The 9,892-nt window shown below is 41.2% G+C and overlaps 1 long non-coding RNA gene across 1 annotated transcript in view; it reads left to right on the forward strand.

The window, feature by feature from the left end:
* Window positions 1–9,072, forward strand: part of LOC147030788 (uncharacterized) — a 42,596-nt gene extending 33,524 nt beyond the window's left edge. Inside the window, exon 3 of the long non-coding RNA XR_015056507.1 lies at window positions 7,312–9,072. This is a non-coding gene — a long non-coding RNA (uncharacterized LOC147030788). The remainder of the gene's footprint in view (window positions 1–7,311) is intronic.
* The last annotated feature ends 820 nt before the right edge of the window (window positions 9,073–9,892 follow it).

The raw sequence follows: 9,892 nt of genomic DNA on the forward strand, positions 1-9,892 counted from the left end.
CTGTTGGTGGCTTGTTCACCAATGGGATATTACTGTTGGTGGCTTGTTCACCAATGGGATATTACTGTTGGTGGCTTGTTCACCAATGGGATATTACTGTTGGTGGCTTGTTCACCAATGGGATATTACTGTTGGTGGCTTGTTCACCAATGGGATATTGCTGTTGGTGGCTTGTTCACCAATGGGATATTACTGTTGGTGGCTTGTTCACCAATGGGATAGTGCTGTTGTTAGCTTGTTCACCAATGGGATATTGCTGTTTTTAGCTTGTTCACCAATGGGATATTGCTGTTGTTAGCTTGTTCACCAATGGGATATTGCTGTTTGTGGCTTCTTCACCAATGGGATATTGCTGTTGTTAGATTGTTCACAAATGGGATATTGCTGTTGTTAGATTGTTCACAAATGTGATATTGCTGTTGTTAGCTTCTTCACCAATGGGACATTGCTGTTGTTAGCTTGTTCACCAATGGGATATTGCTGTTGTTAGCTTGTTCACAAATGGGATATTGCTGTTGTTGGCTTGTTCACAAATCGGATATTGCTGTTGTTGGCTTGTTCACAAATGGGATATTGCTGTTGTTAGCTTGTTTACCATTGGGATATTGTCTCGCCTTTGGTGGCTCGTGGCTTGCAGCACAGCAGGATATTGCTGTGGGTGGCTTGTTCACCATTGGGGTACTGTATTGCTGTTGGTGGCTGGTGACTTGTCGCAAGCAAAGCAAAATATTACTGTTCAGGCCTGTTCACCATTGGGCGATCTTGTCTGAGTCAAAGCCTGACAGTCTGGAGGTTTAATTACAAAACTTAAGTTGTGATGCTGTTTCAGAAGGGTCCACTGCATCTCTGATGAATGCTGTCGTTTGGTTTAAGCTGTAAAGTTGGCTGTCCCTTCTCCATTGAATCTGTGGATATTATAGATATCCCACGTATCTTTTGTAATGAGAGGTGCAATCCGTGTCGGTGTCCTGGGATGTGTTCCATTACCCATCGGCTTGGAGAGCTCTCGCCAAGTGGGTTCAGCACTCAGGCAAGCATTCCTATGAAACGTTTGATAAGCAACGGCTTGCTTGGCAAGAAAAGAAGAGGGGAGAGATCGAGAGGGGTGGGGGGAGAGTGAGGAGATAGAGGGGGAAAGAGAGAGGAGGGAGGGGGGAAAGAGAGAGGAGGGAGGGGTAAAGAGAGAGGAGGGAGGGGGTAAAGAGAGAGGAGGGAGGGGGTAAAGCGAGAGGAGGGAGGGGGTAAAGACAGAGGAGGGAGGGGGAAGAGAGAGGAGGGAGGGGGAAGAGAGAGGAGGGAGGGGGGAAGAGAGAGGAGGGAGGGGGAAAGAGAGGATGGATGGGGGGGAAGAGAGAGGAGGGAGGGGGGAAAGAGAGAGCAGAGAGGGGGGAAGAGAGGAGGGAGGGGGAAGAGAGAGGAGGGAGGGGGAAAGAGAGAGGAGAGAGGGGGAAAGAGAGAGGAGGGAGGGGGAAGAGAGAGGAGGGAGGGGGAAGAGAATGGATGGAGGGGAAAAGAGAGGATGGAGGGGAACAAGGAGGGAGGGGAGAGTGAAGAAGGGGGTCAGGGGGGAAGGGAAGGCAGCAATAGGTGAGAGGAAGGGAAGGCAGACATGTGGTGGAGCGTTAATTACAATTCATACTGTCTCATCAAAATGATTCTGCATATAATAACAGTGAAGATGGAAACAAAATAATGTCTGAAATCCATATTCTACCGGTCATACAATAAATACCACCCAGAGACAAACACCGCTCAGACATGTCCAGAGACAAAAACTGCCCAGATGTGTCCAGGCCCAAGCTGTCCAGAGACAACATTCCCCTGGTGTGTGATATGGCACAGGCATGATGGGCCAAATGACTTCCTTCTATGTTTAAGTTTCATTGTATTTTCTAATGAAGGTGGGCACGCACGCACGCACGCACGCCTGCGCCCGCAGACACACACTCACACTCACACTCACACTCACACACACTTGGAGGTAAAAATAAAAACTATTTCCATAAATAAACAAAACTGCTATCGTGGAATTGCACCCAGAATGATGTTCGCAACCCTGTATAGTCAATATTGGCTTGACGATACCTCACCATTTACATTTTGATCTGTAAATGTAAATCTTCCATCTTTTTCTTTTTTTCTTTGTGCTTAAGGTTGTGTCTTGAAAGTATTGTTTAGGAGAACAGTCCACTCAAAATCCACATTTTCACATAAAAAAGAAGTCACATCAACAGACACTTCAAGGCAGTCAAAGGGAAATTGTATTCCTATAATCATTGCTGAAATTCATGGAACTAAGTCTGAACTATGGCACTGACATGTAGAACATGGTGTTTAAGTTCCTGATTCGATGAACTAAAGTGATAATTTGTTTGGCAACTGCATCATAGAATGACACGTGTGTTTGAATTGACATCACCTAATTGGTATTTGTCGTCTTCCTTCAAAGTTTATGCCTCCATTTTGAAGCTGATTGCACGTCATTCCGCTGTTTGATGCACTCCGGTTGCAAATGGATTATCTTGGGAAACTGAACATTATGAAAAATCATCTTTGGAGAAAATGTGGTGGTGCCATTGTGAAATATTAACTTGCAAGTTCCCATTGGTGTTGTGGCAAATTGTCAGGTACCGAGGCCCTGCAAAAAATGACGTCATTGCCACTTCTTCCGTCACATCAAGTTTTAACATGACACTAACCATTAAAGTCCCCAAAAATGAGTGATAAATGAAATACGCACATTTTACCATGATAAACAAACGATTAACACTCACACCCACTTAATATCACAATTCAGAATCGCCTTTTTTTAAAAAGTCAGATAAGTTTAGTCTCCAATAATCACCGTTTTTCGACAAAACGATGTATTTTAAGAAATAACTCGAGCGAATTACTCCATCGTAATTCCCCATGCTTCCCATCTAAAGCAAAGCTAAAAGATGGCAAAAAGTTCCACCAGGAATGACCCAATATCAAATTTTGAGTTAATTTTTGACCCCTGTGACCATAAGTCCACACCTCTTGGGACATGAACCGGATAGTGGGGCGGCTTAGCCCAAATATTCAAAAGAATTGTGCATTTTGTGATACAAGCACCAAATTTGGCACAAATGTACATGAATATGTTGCGAACATTTTCAGATATTGGGCCACTTGAAATTCGCTCTTTATGTCCGCCATATTGGATTTCAAAATGGCCGCCACTTGAAATCTACATTTGCTATTATCTCTGGATGTAATGCAGCTATTGACTTGATTCTGCTATCTAAATGTATTTTTGGGGGCAACGAATCCAATGGTACCATTTTCAACTTAATATTATCTATCACAGTCTGTTATATAATTTTATTTGGAAATTATCTAGGCAAATATTGGATTCAACACAATACTTTGAAAAGAATGTCTTAGTTCTGTAAATATAAATTAAAAAAACTATACTAAATCACTAGTAACAACTCAGACAAGTTCATATATACTGGCAGTCTAAACTATAAATTCATATCCCATTAGGAAACAAAGTGACCCATTCATTTGTGTTTTTCATATGCATATTTGATGTAACATTACATTCATATTGTCAATAAATACCAAACATGCATAATCCCCTTTTCCTAGACCCTTTAAGCCATCTTTTGTGTTTCTCGAGTATAGAAATTTCTTGTATAGGCTTCCATCTGTCTTGTTTCCTTAACAATGCACTGTAGCATGTCTTTAACAATGTTTACAAACATGACTCCACTACATGTCTTTAATCACAGCCCTGACCCAAATAAAAGAGTAGAGAGGCTGCATGTGTGTTGACCCACATCAACTGTGTTCTTTGTGTGTGGCTGTGTTTAAATCACCTTGTGACTCCACATAAATGCTGCTACACCAGGAGGTCAAATTCAAAAAATTGTTACATATTTCATGTGTCTCCCAATGGTGATTACAAATACAAAGTTTCATTTTAAAAAAAATATTGCATTTTTCGGTATTTGACCTTTTGACCCCATCCCAGAGATGCAGGCCAATATGATACTCTTCTTGCACCTTCTTGACATGTGATGATCATAACTACCAATTCGGTGGATTTATACCCAACCGTTTTGGAGGAGATATCGTGACAGGTCGACAGACGAACGGAGCCGATTACAAATCCCTCCCTCCCCCATTTTTTTTCAAAAATCGTGGGGATAAAAAGAGTTTTTATATTGTCGACGCCAAAATCGAGATGACCTGTTGAAGCCATAATGATGTCTCATAATGATTAACGATTAACACTCACTATTCAGGCACTATTCTGGGACATTCAGGCAGTCAGTGGGTGCATTAACATTTTGTTGTTTTTATCCTCCACCTCTGATGAAGCTCAAAGGATCATTTTAAAACTCGGCATGATGATTCATGCCGTCATGCACAAAAACGAATAGAGCCCTTTTAAAAAATTTCCATCCAGGTGATGAGCCAATTAACTTAAAATGATGTCTATGTTTGTATGTCCATCACATATCGTGAGATTGTGAATTAAATAAAAAAATACGGTTTCATTACTTTAATTTTAACCTCTTTATGCCAATTAATTTAACCTCTTAATTTAATTTGATCTTAATCATCATTTAATTTAATCTCTTATTTAAATTTTAACCCCTTAATGTCATTAAAGCCCTCTTTCTTTGAGGAACAGGAAAGAAAGGGGGAGTGGAGGACATAGAGTTGAATTGAGGGGGGGGGGGGAGGAGGTGCAGAGAGTCAGGTTAGGTCAGGTATTGAAGCATGCACTAGAGCAGCGCATCACCATTAAGACCCCATTAGACACTTTAAGACCAGTAAGACCCCTTTAGACACTTTAGACAACTGAGACTGATCCCTTCCCTCCATCCTTCCCTTCATCCATCCTTTCCACCTATCTCTTCATTTGTCCTCACTCCCCCACCCCTCCTTCCTCTCTCTCCTCCATATCTCACCCTTCTTCCAACTTTCTTGAAGTGATAAACAACGGGTGGTTGTGATAAGTTCCCACAGGTGGTTATGTTGTGGTTTGTCGGTGGTTATGTTGTGCTGTGATGTTTGTGTTCTGTTTTGAGGCCTGAGTGTCGCAGAGTGCGCGGTTTGGGTGGATGGGCACTTTTTGGCGGTAGGAGCTGCTGCTGGGTTCAATTCTTCAGCTTGAATTTTGGAATTCGGCTCGGGTTGAGAGATTCTGGGGCTTATCGCATTGTGGTTGTAAAATGTGTGCTAAAATTAAGGCATGAAACACTGGTGACTTCGGCCATTTATGAGCATCGCAGCTGGGGTGCGATGGGTTCTAGGGTCTCTTAGCTTGAGCTGGGTTTCGGGGTTTTGACGATGGGGTCGGGCTTGGGCTTTGCAGCAGGTTCTGGGTTTATTGGACCTTAATGTACCACCTTGCCAAAGTTTAAGAGGATTGTCTCAGAAATGAAAGAATAGTGGTGGAGTGGAGACACATGCTATTGAGCAGAATTGGGTAGATATTATGTGATTGCTTTGAGATGTGAAGAATGTGCTACAATTGTTGAACTGCACTTCACAAATGGAATTTCAACTGTTCAAGTGCAATGAGTCTTCAAAATTAAAATCACTAGTCTTATGGCCAGTGTCTTGCAGAACGTCTTGCTCAGTCTTACTGTTCAATGACTGAAGACGAATACCCAAGATGCAGCAAATTGTATTCATTGTTCTCATTATTCTCCAGCAGTTACATTAACAGGCCTTGAAAGGGTCAAATGGAAAACTATTTAAATTCCAATTCTCAGACTTTGAAAAACCTATGCAGAAGAACCAATGAGTCCTAACTGGAAGCAATTACCACAAAAAGCATTACTCATTGTTTCTTATGGTTCATTTACAATAGGGTGAACCCTCACTTGCAGTTTTGGCTGCTGGCTCACAGCAATGGTAATTGCTCACAGTGGTAATTGGTAACTCACAGTGGTAATTGCTCACAGAGCTCACAGCTCACAGTGGCAATGACTGTTTCGAGACCAGTGATTTGGGTATGGAGTTGCGGTCTCAGGGGCCATCTGGTGGACATCCCTATGATTGAGCTATCCAGATGGGTAAGCGGGAGTGCTTAATGTTTTAAGAGAATGTACGCAAATGAGGAAAGAATACCATGCCCTTCTCACCTGGGTTAGTGTAAAAGGAGCAAGTCAGGGGTATGCTTATTAAATAAATTAAGCCATGGTACTCCCCCACTCCACACTGGCACCTTAATGATCGGTCTGACAGCTTGTACCAAGTAGATGCGACAATATTTAAACACATAATCATTCATTTATCTTTTGCACGCATTTGTCTCTGCTTTACATCTTATGAGCAAAGGCACCCGGCATTTCCAGGAAATGCTGGGTCCCTCCTCCAACCCTTCCACTCCCTCCTCCAACCCTTCCACTCCCTCCTCCAACCCTTCCATTCCCTCCTCCCACTCCTTCCCCTGCCTCCTCCCACCCCATCCTCCTCCCTCCTCTCATACCACCTCTCCCGCCAGACTCCCACCCCACCCCTCACTCCCTCCTCCCTCCTCCCACCTCCATCCTTTCCCTCCCTCTTCCCACCCCACCCCTCCCTCCAGACTTCACCTCAACCCTTCCCCTCCCTCCTCCGACAAAGGTACCCAGCATCACCGGTTAACACCGAATCCCTCCGTCCACCTTTTCCCCTGCCTCCGACCCCACTCGCTCTCTCCAGACTCGTACCCCACCCATTCCCCTCCATCCTTCCACATCCACCCTTTCCCTCACTCCTCCTGTAAAGGTACCCGGCGTTGCCCGGGATAGAATGAACATCTATTGGACGACCACAGTTAAGTACATATTTCGCGTCAAACATTTCATTTATCCAGCTGCAAAAGAAAAGAAATATCAGCAAAACTGAACATATTACCGTAATGCTTTTTGGAAGACAAGATTGAATGTTTTTCCATTAAGGGCCAGAACAATGTAAATTGTTTGTTCTAACTCTGGAGCAGCCCACTTATTGTTGACAATGTGAAAAACATATTCAAAATCCATTTTGTTGTCAGACAATCAGAATGCACTCTCCAAACAACAACAGTGCCTTCAGGAAGTATTCACATTGATTAATCTTCCTGCCTGTGAAATGTGCCTGAGTGACACTTTATAGCTGGGTTGAGATTCAAACCCAGGCTAGACAGCTGAGAGCGAGTATGCGTACCTCTCAACCATCCTGCCGTGGAGTGGGGATGCATTGCTTTGTAGCCACTGAAAACATTTTTTTAATTCTCTCTTGAACCCGTAGTTCATCTTGCTCATTCTAATCCTCTAATTTATTTTGCTTTCCAAACTCCAGGGATTTCCCCACAGAGAACCGAGCTGTGGTCGCCGCACCCACTGTTCGTGCCACGGGAGCTTTCACCTGCTTTAAAATGATTTTAGTTGCACTCAATGAAGTTACACTTCAGGCATATTTGTTATTCTTCTCTTCATTCAATGAAATTTTTGGAACAGTAGAGAAAGTTAACATTAATGCTTTGGCAATTTCACATGTTCTTGTGTAAATATGGAGAAGATTGAAGAATAGCCTTCCTTCAATAAATATACACTAACACGCTGAATTATAAGAATCAGTAATTTCTTAACATTTTCCGATTTCACTCCAGATTTCAACACTTATTTACTCCACCAGATCTGATCCTCAAATCCGAAATCATATTTCGATTATATACTTTTAATTATTCCGTGAGAGTGGATCGTGTTCCCAAGGCAAGGCATTTTTAGTAAGCTGAATGAAAATGGCAGCTAAGACAGGCTGAAGTTGGGCTGAACAAGGATAAGCCTTTCATGGTAAGCCGTTAATTATCTTCAAAAAGGGTGTTTAAATTTACACAAACACCCAGTTTTCATTCATGCACTCCTTTGAGTTCCTTTAGTATGCATGCAAAGTTTCAGGCCATTCGGTTTCATGGTTTTGGAGTCATGGAGGAGACACACACACTGAATGACTGACTGACTGACTGATACACACTGACATTTGTGATTATAGATTACTTGCTTGTTTGTCTGTCTGTGAGCAGGATATCTCAAAAAGTTGTGGACAGATTCAGACGAAATTTGGTGCACAATTTGGGTGTGTGACAAGGATGAAATGATTGTATATTGGTGAAGATACAGATACGGATCCAGACACAATTTTTTAAAAAGTGATTCTTCACCATTGAGTGGTGGGGTGAAAATCGATATATAACATGATATCTCAAAAAGCTATTGACGGATTCGGATGAAACTTGGTGGTTGAGTCAGGTAGGTGACAAGAACAAGCCAATTAAATTTTGCTTGAGGTGCGGATCCAGATCAGGCCTATCAGTGGGATACAAAACGTGAACTGTTCAGCATGACAGAAGTATGCGCTCTGCCAAGTACCATTCTATTTTTCTAGTTTCTCTGCAGAGAGCGAGAGAAACAGTTCATTGCTTCTACGATGGAGTATTCATTGTAGTGAAAGATTTGATGAAGTACTTGTGATCAACAATTTAGTTGAAACGTTTTGACAATCTTTTGCTTGTGTATCTCATCATTCCACTTGTACTGATTGGAATTTTTTTTTGTAAATGAGCTGTATTTAACTGAAGTAGTTTATTTTCATAAACATACTGGCTTTGTTCTCTTTCTGTTCCTATGGTGCACAGTTGAGCTTACGTAAAGTAAATTTTCAGTCACAATTGTAAACTTTCATCACTTAGCAATCCTTGTGATTTCACCGCAGTAATAATGCCACTTGGCCCATCACGGTGTTCGCATTTCATTCCTTTAGGAGAGTCAATTGGACTTTGAGAACAGGGTCATGGCCCCACTCACAATAATATGATTCATGACAATATATCAACTTCGTTGAAATCGTTTTACTAACATAAATACTGGGCAAATCCAACATTTCAGTTGCTTACAAGGACATGGCTTGAAACTAACAGTTTCAGGTTCCATAACGACATTGTACAATGAAAACATTTCCTTGAAGTACACAACCTAGAAAGTACATTAAATATTAATTTAACGACATTGTTGCTACTTTATAAAATGGTTTTTATAAAATGGCTTTATAAAATGCACGCTTCCTCCTATGAATTGAAATAAAAATTACAAACTGAACATTATGCTTGAAATTTTGTTTTTAAAGAACTATGCATGATTTATGTTGTTTATAATATGTACTAACCCGACACTGCATATTAAATATTCAACGTAACATAAATTTGTGATGTCCTTTCATTACCAGTTGAGGATCGAAGCAATGCAAAGCGGCCTTGCATATTTCAAAAATTACCATGAGATGAAATATGAAAACATGCAATTGCTGTTATTATCAGTCAGGTTTAATGTTTATTGTCTTTTTATCCTGAAAACGGAACAAATGAAATGCCAAATTCATCATGCGGAATTTCCGCTCATTATGTTTTTCGTTGCATCACATTGGTGTTGTGCTCGAGCAATTTTGTATTCTGCTCTCAACCTAAGCTTAGATAAAAGGTCACCATTTTGATGAGATTTAACAGCTCTTTCAGCATTTCAATCAGTTTTTGAATCATTAATTGATTTAAATTGTACATTTCAAGTGGATTAAAATTCAACTGCCAATTATTTCAAGCACTTTTTATTATCGTTCCTTAGTTCTTCAGTTTCTTAGCAGTTCAAGCTTGTAAACACCAGAAATCTTGCTCAGTATTTGCATATGTTTTTTTACATCCACAAATATGGCAGAAATTGAAACTCCAAACTCCAACTTCAAATCTATCTTCTCTCTTCAACTTTTTCTTTAGCTTAGGATGCATTTCATTTACATCCCATATAAGTTGGCAAAGATCAATCCTGTGTCTGAGAACAGGACAAAAAACGAATGCACTTATCTACAGGACAGTTCGCTTACTTCAATCCAG

The sequence above is a fragment of the Eptatretus burgeri genome, chromosome 3 (assembly GCF_056783735.1).
Source record: "Eptatretus burgeri isolate ZD-2024b chromosome 3, Ebu_testis_v1, whole genome shotgun sequence".
In the NCBI taxonomy this organism is placed as follows: Eukaryota; Metazoa; Chordata; class Myxini; order Myxiniformes; family Myxinidae; genus Eptatretus; species Eptatretus burgeri.